The following is a 14,586-nucleotide window of genomic DNA, read 5'->3' as shown; positions in this document are numbered from 1 at the left end:
AAAGTGTAGGCGGGAGCAACATTGTCGTTCAGTTTACTCGAAGGGACAAACGCGACGAGTTTCTGTACAAGGCAAGGAGGATACGGCTAACAACTGTAGAACTTGGTCATAGTGTACGACATCCTGTATTCATAAATGAGCATTTATGTCCAACCTTGAAAAAGCTGTTGGGCCAAACTGTCGCAAAGAAGAAGGAAATCAACTGGAAATATGTTTGGAGCCGGGAAGGCAAAATATTTGCCCGAAAGGAGGACGGATCCCCCGTAATACAAATAAGGGACGAACTGGATCTTGCTAGAGTCTGTTAGCATGTCTCTGTGATACCTGCGTTTTTCTGTGACCATGACACGGCTTGTGCCACCTGCCCGCCTTTCTTATCTTCTGCAGAGCCTTAAAACTCCCCATCTAAACTGCCTCCATCTAAACGCCAGGTCTCTTTTAAACAAGAAAGATGAATTAGATTGCCTCTTTGACTACTTCCTAGACCAGCTAGATATCATTATGTTCACAGAGACCTGGTGTTCTGGTGAGGATCACTATCTCTTGCAAGGATACACCCTATTCCCTCTTAACAGGATCGGAAGGAAAGGAGGAGGTGTCGCAATTCTTGTCAGAAACTCGTTTCATTGCCAAATTGTAGATGACTTTACCTGTTCTACAAGCGATTTTGAAATATTGACAGTACAAAGTGACAAACATTTATTCACAGTTACATATAGACCGCCGGATGGCCATATTCAACCTATGTTAGATTTTCTTGAGCGACTGTTTTCCTTTGTGACTCACAGTAATTATACCCTCGTCATGGGAGGCGATTTCAACATTGACATGCTCACTAAAACCACTCATCAGTTACGCTTTCAAACACTTTTGGATGCAAATGGTTTCAGTAATGTCATTGAGATTGCTACCCGGGTCACCAGTGTCTCGGCGACATCACTAGACCTGTTCATTACAAATGAACTCGATCCCACAGCCTTTGTCATCAGCGCGGATATAAGCGATCATATGCCTATTTTTGTAGCAATACCGTCACTTAGCAAACGACCAAAGGTTCAGACACATGTGTCACACCGATCCATTCAGCAGTCGTCGCTTGAGGCATTTCGAAATGACCTGTTACTAACATCCTGGGAACATATTTTTAAAGAGAAGGATTCGGAGAGAGCGTATGAAAGCTTCCTTGATGAGTTTCGTAAACTATACGATAAGCATTTTCCGGTTAAGGTTTTCAGGGTTTCCGCAAAAGTTCGTAAACCTTGGGTAACAAAGGAACTGAGACAAATGTTAAATATTAGAAATAAGCTCTATAGAAAGTTCATAAAAAATAGGTCACCCGAAGATCTAATTATTTTTAAAAAATACCGAAACAATGTAAACTCGAAGTTACATCGCGCAAAAAAGCTGTACTACAATTCAGTTTTCGAGAATGTTTCTGCTAAGCCAAATATTGCATGGAAGCGTCTTAAATCAATTTACAGTCGGGAAAACAGCCCTGTCGAGGAGTTGGCCGTAGGTGGAACGGTTCTAACTGGTGCACGGTTAGCTGGAGAGTTTAACACTTTTTTTGCATCCCTGTCAAACTTACACAATTCCACAGGTACAAGTTCACATTATCCTGGCATACACTCCGTTCCACGCCAAGACCACGGTTTCTTTCTGTTTCCAACAGATTCACAGGAGGTCATTTCAATTTTTAAAAACCTCAAGAATACTAGTAGTTGTGAAAAAGACGGGTTTCAGATCCGCCCAATTAAATTTGTTCTCGATATAATTGCTCCTGTATTAGCTTTTATTTTTAACGAAATAATTTATTCCGGTGTGTTTCCGAAGGACATGCAAATTGCAAAAGTGGTCGTTTTACATAAAGGTGGGGACCCTAATGTTCTCAGTAACTATAGGCCCATATCAATCCTACCAGTGTTTTCAAAGGGTTTAGAGAAATTAATCCATAGCCGTCTTTTATTATTTTTAACAAAGAACTCCATACTTTCCGATTCTCAGTTTGGATTTAGAAAGCAACGCTCCGCAGAACTAGCTCTTCTATCCCAGAAAGAATATATCCTTTCCGGGTTCGAAGAAAAACTCATTACTCTCGGTCTATTCATCGATTTCACCAAGGCTTTCGACTTACTGAATCACGGTGTTCTCTTCTTAAAGCTTGAGCACTACGGTATCCGCGGTGTTCCATTAAATTTAATACGCACTTATCTTCAGCATCGCAAACAGTTTGTTGATATTCAGGGGCAGTGTTCGGGAATACACCACATCACAACCGGTGTACCACAAGGGAGCATTCTTGGGCCACTGCTTTTCATTATCTATGTGAATGACATGTTTGCCTTATCAAACCACATTAAGATAGTAGCTTATGCTGATGACACCGCCCTATTCCTGCAAGGAAAGTGTCTCACAGATTTAGCAACAAAGATGAACAACTTCTTATCAACCTTCTACACCTGGTCTACTAAAAATTATTTCATAATTAACCGCCTTCAAACCAAGGCTGTTGTTTTCCACCCACCGCATAAGGCTACTTCCTGTTCCGAATCTATTGTTGTCGGTACAAGCACGATATCTTTTGTCAAGGAGGTGAAGTCACTGGGCGTCTGGTTCACTGATACGATGTCCTGGGATAAGCACGTCGGTTACATCACTAACAAAATATCGCGCGTGATCGGCATTCTAGGTCGACACAGAAACGTCCTTCCAACTAAGGCAAAAGTTATGGCCTATAACGCACTGGTTTACCCTCACCTCACATACTGTCACCTAGTTTGGGGAACCACAACGTAAACAAATCTTGAAAGGTTAGTTTTGTGTCAGAAGAAGGTACTTCGTCACATAGCAAACGTTCCCTTTTTACATCCAACAGGATCCCTCTTCGCGAAATTTAGCATAATCAGAATTATGGATCTCTCTAAGTACTGTATGTCCATTACATATGCAAGTTCAGTAAAGCAAAATAATCACATCTTTCTAGCCCTAGCCAATTTAACCATGAGATTAACCTCTTATTCACTACGCTTGAGCCCTACTTCACACCGTGTGCACGAACTAACTATGGCACACAGTTGGTTTCATATAATCTTCCACGACATATTAATTCCCATATCCAAAACAACATTAACATCAGCTGTCTTTCAATTCGCTCAATAAAGGCCATGTATGTTCACTAGGATAGTCATATTATTTCGTGTGTTCCCATAGCTTTTTTGTTTTATGCATCTTAATGCATTGTGTTCATTACCATTGTCTAACTCCGTGATTCATCTGGTTTGCTATTTGTCATTGCTGTTCGCTTTGCATTGTCTGGTTTGCTGTTTTGTCATTGCTTTATCTGTCGAGTGTACAAAGGGGGGTCAGACCTCGTCAAGCTGCAGTTTTTGCAGCTTTTTGTCTGCATCCCCCCACCAAGTGTCATTGGTGAAATAAAATTATTATTATTATTATTATTATTATTATTATTATTATCACGGTCATCACTCATACCTGCAAACATTCGCGACGTGCAGTCCGATTGGCGTTTCACAGTGCGTTCTTGCCCCTAGGCCGTTTACGTCTTCTTGGCGTCAAAACTCTTCCGGGAAATCGACATTGTGTTGCACAGGAACCATTGTCATCGCATTGTGTTACAAAGCGCACTGAAACACACGTAAATACTGCACAGGAGATACACCATCCTTGCGACGGCTACTGAAGACAAAACCAACTTGCTGTGACGCGTACAACGTACTGCTTGCGACATACTTGTTTGATATCTCCAGCCCCCGTAAAAGCGGGTTACTGAACCACGTTGCTGTGCTACCGTCACCTTCGCCTCACTTCCGTTCCCCTGGTGGCGGCGGGACTGCGCAGCGCCACCAGACGGGAGAGATGGCGATCCGATAATCGCGCGTCGTTTGCTAGCTCCAAATGCGTCGCCGGGGCAGCGCTTTCCTCGGAATGCGGACTGCGAATGCATGGACGGATGAATGGTCGGTACACCACAGGAATAACACATGGGGAACGAAAGTGTTGATAAGCTTATCAACACTTTCTCGATTGTTCCTAAGGTGTTGTTCCGCCCTCTACGCTTCCCTGCCCAGGCGAATGAGCGCAGTGATTGAGAGTGGTGGGGCACCAACGCGTTACTGAGGCCCAGTGCTCCACAGCGTTTCTTTTCCTCACTTCGTATAAATTTATTATTTCTTTTTTTATCCTAGCCAGCAAGCGAGGCTTGCTTGCTTGCTTCACATAACACCAGTAAATAAAATGAGGTAATCCCTCGCTTGTGCCAGTTTCACGGAGCAGCCGTGGTCCCTTGCATTACTGTGACACCTTTCACAAAAAGTCCTGACGACCCCAGGAGCTGCTCAAATGTGGCCTAATCTCGGTGTACTTATATTTCAAAAACAATAAACAGGAACAAAAAGAAACAGGTTACAATTTCCATTCCACTCCGCATTCCGAGGAAAGCGCTGCCCCGTCGACGGATTTGGAGCTAGCAGACGACGCGCGGTTATCGGATCGCCATCTCTCCCGTCTGGTGGCGCTGCGCAGCCCCGTCGCCACCAGGGGAACGGAAGTGAGGTGAACGCGACGGTAGCACAGCAACTTGGTTCGGTAACCCGCTTTTACGGGGGCTGGAGATATCAAACAAGTATGTCGCAAGCAGTACAAGCGTACAAGTTCCAACCAACTTCCAACTGCCACCTGCCACTCTCGCCTCTCGCCCTCTCCTCTCTCTCTCGGCTCTCGCCGTTTGAAGTTTGAATTGCCGTGGCGTCGTGGCGTCTTCACTTCACATTGCATCAGCCTTTGCAATTACATATTCTGTTTTTGTTGTTGTATTCTGTTTTTGTTGTTGTTGTCTTGCTTCTTCTAGTGTTTAACTTAATTTTTGTTGTTGTTGAGTAGTATTTTTTTTACATTTCTCTGGTACTTAATATGTTATGATATTCACCTCAGATGAGAATGTGCACGAATTGGAGTTACTGGAATACAACATATATATTTGATAGCAGACGCGCGCACCTGGATAAACAGCAATAAAAAGAGCATACATCTGCTAAAATAGATCAGAGTAATAGATCAAACAAAACATGGCACGTTTGGACAAGATGAAATCTCAAAGGGGGAAGCTGCCCAATTTGGAGTCTCAGCGACCATTCTGGGAACAAAATGGTACCTGTGAGGCTCCAGCTGGAACTTCTGGAACCATCTGAGACCAGAGTGGTACACTCTAAATCCGGCACCCGATACGTGCCGCATGAAAGAGGACCCGCACCTGGGCCAAGGGGTACACATGAGGTACAGCCCTCAATCAGCAGGTACAGTTTGCGACCACTGCGAAATTGAAGCGGTACAAGGGCTCCGAGACCCATCCGTACCGGCTAGGTACCTCTTAAGCGCGGTCCACCAGCTGTACCTCATGTGTACCGTGTGTTTCCGACGCATGAGTTCGAACGCCTTCCCACGATCTCCATGCGCAGCAAAAATACTTCGCGTGATTCCGAATACCAGTCAATAAATTCCCTTATGCAGCAGTGCCGTAATGGATCAGCACTATCATTCTATCAAAGAAGTGCAATAACTAGAACCCGTGACCGTGAGGGATCGCACGTTTGGGAAGAATGCGTTTCGTGCAACCGCTGGCAAATCAGTTTGTTTTGAAACGTCGGGGAGCGAGGACGACGGTCTTTGAAGAAACTCGTTCGACGCTTTCAAGATTGGAGTCATTTAAGGTGCGTATTATATCTATGAAGAAATTATTCGTCCGCACGACGCATTTTCGTTCCTCTTCGCTCTGATTCCCAGTGATCCTGATCACCGGCAGGTTGGACACAACGACTGATTGACGGAGACAACGAACTTTGCGCTTCATACACGAGCGTTGATGCGTGAATTAGAGAAGCCTACATTGCACTTTATAGCTGGATTACACAAGCAAGTAGACATGTTTTTCAGGTAAGCTATTTCGGTTGTTGGATTTTTTTTGCATTGTATTTTCTCCTAGGTTACACCCAGGCGATGTCGTAAATGAGTGAGTCAATCATCTTCTGTCGTTGGTGTTACGTTCTGGGGAAGAAACGGAAGTTGGGGAAGAACAGCAATCCAAAGTTGTGAAAAAGATCAAGAAGCGTGACCACAGAGCAGCCGCAATAGTGAAGGAGAGACGCTGTGGTCAGCGTTCATCCATATACGTTGTGCCCCGTGTGTTCGGCGTTTGTGCATCATGAGTCATGACAATCCACGCTCGGGATGGACAAGCATCACCCCTGAAATGGATGTAGTTTTCGAATAAAGGTATTTGTTTGTGATATTTATCGTACAGCGTAGCTTCCTGCGGCTGTTAATATATGGTAGAACGGGGGAACCACCCAGACGGGTAGGCCTAAATCGCTGCGCGCTACCCGTTGCATGTACCGCATGTGAGGGCGCGTGTACCTCTTAAATTTAAGAGGTACATTTTTAAAAAAAATGTACCTCTTGGCCAAGCGGTACTTAACCGTTACATATGCGTTACCTGGTTTAGAGTGTACCACTGATGTCACCAAAGTGGAACCAGCCACCCCACTTGGGAATCCAGCTGGGACCTTCCACATTCAACTGGAACCATTCCGGGACCATCAAACATCCAACTGGACCCAGTCCAGATTCAACTGGAACCATTCTGGGACCAGTCCAGATTTTCGCCTGGGGAGCGTTCACCAAGTGCCGGCGTTCACTTTGAGTGACCATGACTTCGAAAGGTATGTCACCCCATTATTTCGAGAATGTCGCGAAGAATGGCAGGAAAAGGTCGTGATACATAGTGCTTGTTGTGTGATGTCACAGCATATATATACAACCTACAAGAGGTTATTGTCTCTACTCATTTAAAAACGTTCCAAACATGTGGGGTAATTCCTTTGAAAACATGACCGAGTCAGTCTATCGGGCAGCCGTTTACCGGTAGCTGTTTCTGTAAATTACTGAAGCTGTTTGCTAATCTCATTCGCCTATGTCAGCCTATCTCTTGACAGTGATATACAATTTTGATTGAAAAGCATCTGGATAGCAACTGTCTATGCCATTTCCTCGTTTTACGTCATTCGCTCCTGTCGCATTATGAAAATCGTGAGGCATCCAAGTGGAAGTTTGTTCCTAGTATATTGTCAACTGTCTGTTCCTTGCCTTTTTCTTATAGTTAATATATTTTCCCACCGCTTTTGCCACAACAGCTGGGTGCAGAAACGTGAAGTTTGTTATTTCAATTAATGAATTCTTATATATGTAATTGTCTAAGTGAACTGTCGATTTATACCGCATTATGCGGTCTTTAAAGATGCTACACACAGTCGGAGACGGCTTGTGCGCCGCGTGGAGAGAGAAGTTGCCAGAAGTATCCAGAGGATTACGACGCAAGGGACATGTTTTGTGAGAGCGACCGGTAGTGCCCAGACTGGCTCTGATGGCCCATCAACATCAGGGGGGAACCACTCACTTGAAGTGGTTATACAAGATTCTGCTCACATTACCGAGAGACTGTCTCACCTTGCTGAAGTACCCTTGCAATACGTTGTGCACCCGGTGCGTACTACTAGTGGTGAAAACAGACAGAGTGAACTTCCAAGTACACAGGAAGTCGCACGCACAGCATCGCCTTCACAGATATTTCCTCACGAACAATCTGAATTTGGAGGCAGCTCCACGGATGACTTGTGTACCAAGCTACAGGAGTGGACCTTAAATCATCACATTTCGCATGACGCTCCCTGCTAAAGCTTCTACGAACGCACCCCTGTTATACCTATCTTCCAAGCTGTGCTCGAACATTATTGCGAACGCCTAGGCATAGCTCCCAAGTAGTTGAAATGTGCAGTGGAAAGTATTGCCACTTTGGACTTTCATCCGGCCTGCAGTATTCACTGCAGAATGTAATACAACTGCCAGAGTCTCTCATTCTGCATTTCAACATAGATGGACTCCCAATGAGCAGAAGCACCAGGGACCAGTTTTGGCCCATTCTTTGCAGGATTGTGAACTGTGGTGATGGGGTTCCCTTCTTTGTTTGCACTTTTTATGGGAAGAGCAAGCCCCAAGATGTGAACATCTTCCTATGCCCATTTGTAACTGAGCTTCAAGAGATCCTTAGCACTGGAGTGCAAATTCAAAACAAGCAGATACAAGTCATAGTGAATGCCATTGTCTGTGATGCACCTGCGAGGGCATATATCTTGTGTGTGAAAAGCCATGGCGGATTTTACAGTTGTACGAAATGCACTATCAAGGGCATATACAAGAATAGTAGGGTGTGTTTTCCTTTCGCGCAGAGTGAGCAGAGAACAAATGACAGTTTCAGAAATTTTGCTCAGAGGGAACATCACACTGGAGAGACTATCCTAACAAAGCTAGCTATTGATATCGTCACCAGTATACCCCTTGATTATATGCACCTGCTGTGTTTGGGTGTTTTACGGAAGTTGCTCCAGCTTTGGTTCTCTGGTCCAAAGACACAGTTCAGGCAAAGCTCGAGGACGTGCCTCGAGGTGTCACATAAGCACATATCCCTTCGTCACCACGTTGGTTCTGATTTTATGAGGAAGCCGAGAAGCTTAGTTGAACTTGACACCTGGAAGGCAACAGAGTTGAGGCTGTTCCTGTTTTACACTGGGCCAGTTGTGCTTCATTCCAGTCTTCCAAGCCAACTGTATCAAAACTTCATGGTGTTACATTGTGCAATGACCATCTTAACAAGTGCCAAACACCTGGAGAAGCATCTCGAGTATGCAAGGGAGCTGATGCAGTACTTTGTGACAACGTACACGTCGATCTATGGTGAAGATCGTGTTTCTTATAATGTTCGTGGGCTGCTCCACCTGTCTGATGATGTAGAGAACCATGACACGTACAGACTCGTGGAGTGCCTTTCCTTTTGAAAACTTTATGCAGCAAGCCAAACGACATCTCAGGAAACCGGAACGTCCGCTAGAGCAGCTGTATAAGGGCGTTATGGAACACAGAAAGGTTCCGTCTCCCATATGTGCCAAAACTGGTAGTGAAGTGGTCTTCAGCCTCGAGCACAATATAGGACCATTTTCAGTACTGTGTGTAGGCCCGCAGTACAAAAAGGTTGTCATTCCCCAGAAATATACTTTACGAAGGAGCTGTGGGGACAACTGCTGCATCCTACTCGACGGCAGTGTAGTTGCGATTGAAAACATTGCCTTCTACTCTGTGACAAAGAAACCATGTATAATTGGACGAAAGTTTCTTCATGTGACTGACCTTTACACGTTTCCCTGCCCCTCTACATCTTTGAAGGTCTGTCTGGTTTGGGAGCAGAACGGTATATGCGTCTTGGCACTCGATGATGTAGCAGGAAAATGTGTCATGCTTCCATATGAAGGAAAATGGGCTATTTTCCCACAGCTCCATGGACAGCCACTCTTACAGGATGTTTTTGCGTCACTGTGAACCCTCTTGGAATGCAGCACATACTGTTCCTTTTTTTTTTTGTTACAGATTTCTTTATGAAAAGGTGTGAGACCAGTGGAGAACACTTATGCAGGCAGGTTTTGCAGCTGGGCTGCCATAGCATCAGAACGCTTTTGCAACTACTTCACAACTAATTAGCTAATAGTAATTTATTAGATTATTAATTTGGTGTTTTTTTTATTTGAGATGGTTGAATTGTAGTCATTCTTTATTCGAATACATAGTCGCTGTTTTAACGTCCCAAGTAAGGAATGTACTTTGAGAAATAAATAGGTGATATAACCCGCCTGGCAAAATGGTATCAGCGCTGCTCTGAGACCTTTTTAATAAGAAAATCTGTAACGGATAGAAGAGAACACCCTGTAGAACCCAAACACAGATTGTTATTCTGATCAGCTCCACCAACCAGAACTGCCATCATTTGCTTGCTAAAGGTTTGTGCATTTTCGAGAAATCCTAGTATGAATATGGTACTTTTGATCGCTTAGTGTGTGATTTTTGAATATTTTTCCATCAAAATTTGCATGCCTCCGCATTTAGCTTGGATGCACTGAGCTGTGTATCTCCTATTCACTACCACGTTCTGTAAACGTCTGGCTTTTGTAATGCAGTGAATCGTTACTGTCTCTCATTCAACGTTGTAATTGAACATTCTGCGCAGGGAAAAACAACTTTCTCATCGTGAAATTTCCTGGAGAAAACAACGACGTAGCTGTGGTACATGCAAGCTGGGTGGACGGGATGTTTTGTTGGTGGCCACCTGAGAAGAATTCAAACAAACTGAGAACTATGGTAATCAAGGGACAAACACCAGCGCAAGACTGGAGAAGAGTGGAGTGCGGTGTGCTAGATGGATTTAGTAAGTGCCTGTCCGAAGTTTCTTTACACATGTGTGCGTCCGAGCTTCATGTCGTTTCTGCTTGTATCACATCCAAAAGGACCAAGCCCATGTCCTGCATTTCTCCCACCGCTAGCTCGTCAAGGAGTTAACTGTGTGAGCTTCCCAAGCTGAAAGACAACCTAATGTGATGATTTTATTTTGGAAATAGGCTCCTATGAAGATGCAAGGAAAAAGCTCCCTGCAGCTGAACAGACATCAGACTTGCAGTCGGATGCAGAGCCAAAACGTGTGCGAAGGAAACCGTCTCGACTGATACACAGCAGCAGCTCTGATAGTGACAGTGGGCAAGCAACATTGCCACCTCCTCCAGGTATGATATCTATACCTCTGTTATTCAACCGCTCCCATTTTGCTGATGCCTGCTGATGCTTGCAAAAATATTGCAGTGATCATGCCCCTTGTGCACCTCAACCTTCTGTTCAGTATCTGCTGTGGGCATGTTCCAAGTTACACTTAGGACACACGAGTACAATAGGATGAAACAACAACTGAATTGACCCAGTTCACTTTTAACAGTAAACACCTTGTTTACTGAGCATTGTACACCAGCAACTGCTGAGGTCAAAATGTAGTTGAAGTAGCTCCGAGTTCTTGGTTTGGCAACTTTTATTCCTGGGCCATTCCACGCCTAATGATCCAGAGGTGGCGCTCAAAACCCCGCTTGGAATTTTATTTCAATTCTTTTGGTTGTTCCTGAGGGCTCAGAATGCAACATATTAATAATAATTGGGGGTTTACGTCGCGAGATAACTGAGATCTCGGAACGCAACAGAACATTGTTTCATTCTAAAGAAATTTAACTTTATGGAACGATTACAAACACATCTTTCCCTCCTTCGAGACCCGACGGTTGCTCAGTGAGCGCTCAACAACCTTACCATCATGTGTCCCAACGGAACTTTTATCCAGCTCGGGGTGCTGGTTCGTGCGAGATAATGAAAGACATGGAGACAGGGGTCCATTCCGGCTTTATGGTACAATATAGTTCTTTTTGACTGTGGTGGCATCCGCCAGTCGGGTCGTTGACATGAGTAGAGTAAGCACGACATGAACAGTAATGAAGTATTACCTGCACTGAGTACAAGTGGAGGATGCTTTCACTCAGTAAGTTCCTGTGGTGCGCCATCCTTTTGTTCATCCTTTTTCGTTTTTTCATGTGTGTGTTAGTGCATTCCTATTGGAAACAGAGTAGCATCTTTGTAGCGTGCACTCCCCTTGCACATATATAAACCTTACTTAGTATCTGCAATATACGATGTTTTGTTTTGTGCACCGACAGTGCAGATGTGCGTACAAGAAAAAAAAATTAGCTTTTATTTTTAACGAAATAATTTATTCCGGTGTGTTTCCGAAGGACATGCAAATTGCAAAAGTGGTCGTTTTACATAAAGGTGGGGACCCTAATGTTCTCAGTAACTATAGGCCCATATCAATCCTACCAGTGTTTTCAAAGGGTTTAGAGAAATTAATCCATAGCCGTCTTTTATTATTTTTAACAAAGAACTCCATACTTTCCGATTCTCAGTTTGGATTTAGAAAGCAACGCTCCGCAGAACTAGCTCTTCTATCCCAGAAAGAATATATCCTTTCCGGGTTCGAAGAAAAACTCATTACTCTCGGTCTATTCATCGATTTCACCAAGGCTTTCGACTTACTGAATCACGGTGTTCTCTTCTTAAAGCTTGAGCACTACGGTATCCGCGGTGTTCCATTAAATTTAATACGCACTTATCTTCAGCATCGCAAACAGTTTGTTGATATTCAGGGGCAGTGTTCGGGAATACACCACATCACAACCGGTGTACCACAAGGGAGCATTCTTGGGCCACTGCTTTTCATTATCTATGTGAATGACATGTTTGCCTTATCAAACCACATTAAGATAGTAGCTTATGCTGATGACACCGCCCTATTCCTGCAAGGAAAGTGTCTCACAGATTTAGCAACAAAGATGAACAACTTCTTATCAACCTTCTACACCTGGTCTACTAAAAATTATTTCATAATTAACCGCCTTCAAACCAAGGCTGTTGTTTTCCACCCACCGCATAAGGCTACTTCCTGTTCCGAATCTATTGTTGTCGGTACAAGCACGATATCTTTTGTCAAGGAGGTGAAGTCACTGGGCGTCTGGTTCACTGATACGATGTCCTGGGATAAGCACGTCGGTTACATCACTAACAAAATATCGCGCGTGATCGGCATTCTAGGTCGACACAGAAACGTCCTTCCAACTAAGGCAAAAGTTATGGCCTATAACGCACTGGTTTACCCTCACCTCACATACTGTCACCTAGTTTGGCGAACCACAACGTAAACAAATCTTGAAAGGTTAGTTTTGTGTCAGAAGAAGGTACTTCGTCACATAGCAAACGTTCCCTTTTTACATCCAACAGGATCCCTCTTCGCGAAATTTAGCATAATCAGAATTATGGATCTCTCTAAGTACTGTATGTCCATTACATATGCAAGTTCAGTAAAGCAAAATAATCACATCTTTCTAGCCCTAGCCAATTTAACCATGAGATTAACCTCTTATTCACTACGCTTGAGCCCTACTTCACACCGTGTGCACGAACTAACTATGGCACACAGTTGGTTTCATATAATCTTCCACGACATATTAATTCCCATATCCAAAACAACATTAACATCAGCTGTCTTTCAATTCGCTCAATAAAGGCCATGTATGTTCACTAGGATAGTCATATTATTTCGTGTGTTCCCATAGCTTTTTTGTTTTATGCATCTTAATGCATTGTGTTCATTACCATTGTCTAACTCCGTGATTCATCTGGTTTGCTATTTGTCATTGCTGTTCGCTTTGCATTGTCTGGTTTGCTGTTTTGTCATTGCTTTATCTGTCGAGTGTACAAAGGGGGGTCAGACCTCGTCAAGCTGCAGTTTTTGCAGCTTTTTGTCTGCATCCCCCCACCAAGTGTCATTGGTGAAATAAAATTATTATTATTATTATTATTATTATTATTATCACGGTCATCACTCATACTTGCAAACATTCGCGACGTGCAGTCCGATTGGCGTTTCACAGTGCGTTCTTGCCCCTAGGCCGTTTACGTCTTCTTGGCGTCAAAACTCTTCCGGGAAATCGACATTGTGTTGCACAGGAACCATTGTCATCGCATTGTGTTACAAAGCGCACTGAAACACACGTAAATACTGCACAGGAGATACACCATCCTTGCGACGGCTACTGAAGACAAAACCAACTTGCTGTGACGCGTACAACGTACTGCTTGCGACATACTTGTTTGATATCTCCAGCCCCCGTAAAAGCGGGTTACTGAACCACGTTGCTGTGCTACCGTCACCTTCGCCTCACTTCCGTTCCCCTGGTGGCGGCGGGACTGCGCAGCGCCACCAGACGGGAGAGATGGCGATCCGATAATCGCGCGTCGTTTGCTAGCTCCAAATGCGTCGCCGGGGCAGCGCTTTCCTCGGAATGCGGACTGCGAATGCATGGACGGATGAATGGTCGGTACACCACAGGAATAACACATGGGGAACGAAAGTGTTGATAAGCTTATCAACACTTTCTCGATTGTTCCTAAGGTGTTGTTCCGCCCTCTACGCTTCCCTGCCCAGGCGAATGAGCGCAGTGATTGAGAGTGGTGGGGCACCAACGCGTTACTGAGGCCCAGTGCTCCACAGCGTTTCTTTTCCTCACTTCGTATAAATTTATTATTTCTTTTTTTATCCTAGCCAGCAAGCGAGGCTTGCTTGCTTGCTTCACATAACACCAGTAAATAAAATGAGGTAATCCCTCGCTTGTGCCAGTTTCACGGAGCAGCCGTGGTCCCTTGCATTACTGTGACACCTTTCACAAAAAGTCCTGACGACCCCAGGAGCTGCTCAAATGTGGCCTAATCTCGGTGTACTTATATTTCAAAAACAATAAACAGGAACAAAAAGAAACAGGTTACAATTTCCATTCCACTCCGCATTCCGAGGAAAGCGCTGCCCCGTCGACGGATTTGGAGCTAGCAGACGACGCGCGGTTATCGGATCGCCATCTCTCCCGTCTGGTGGCGCTGCGCAGCCCCGTCGCCACCAGGGGAACGGAAGTGAGGTGAACGCGACGGTAGCACAGCAACTTGGTTCGGTAACCCGCTTTTACGGGGGCTGGAGATATCAAACAAGTATGTCGCAAGCAGTACAAGCGTACAAGTTCCAACCAACTTCCAACTGCCACCTGCCACTCTCGC

At 44.5% G+C, this 14,586-nt stretch overlaps 1 long non-coding RNA gene across 1 annotated transcript; it reads left to right on the top strand.

Moving 5' to 3' along the window:
* Positions 1-6,194: 6,194 nt before the first annotated feature.
* On the top strand, positions 6,195-10,716 carry LOC135376490 (uncharacterized). Its single transcript, XR_010417710.1, has 4 exons — positions 6,195-6,288; positions 6,518-6,734; positions 10,124-10,321; positions 10,512-10,716. It is a non-coding gene; the product is annotated as an uncharacterized LOC135376490 (long non-coding RNA).
* Positions 10,717-14,586: the final 3,870 nt, after the last annotated feature.

The sequence above is a fragment of the Ornithodoros turicata genome, unplaced genomic scaffold (genome assembly GCF_037126465.1).
Source record: "Ornithodoros turicata isolate Travis unplaced genomic scaffold, ASM3712646v1 ctg00001127.1, whole genome shotgun sequence".
Lineage (NCBI taxonomy): Eukaryota > Metazoa > Arthropoda > Arachnida > Ixodida > Argasidae > Ornithodoros > Ornithodoros turicata.
Note: the sequence above shows the minus strand (reverse complement) of the source record. Positions and strands in the feature narration are given on the sequence as shown.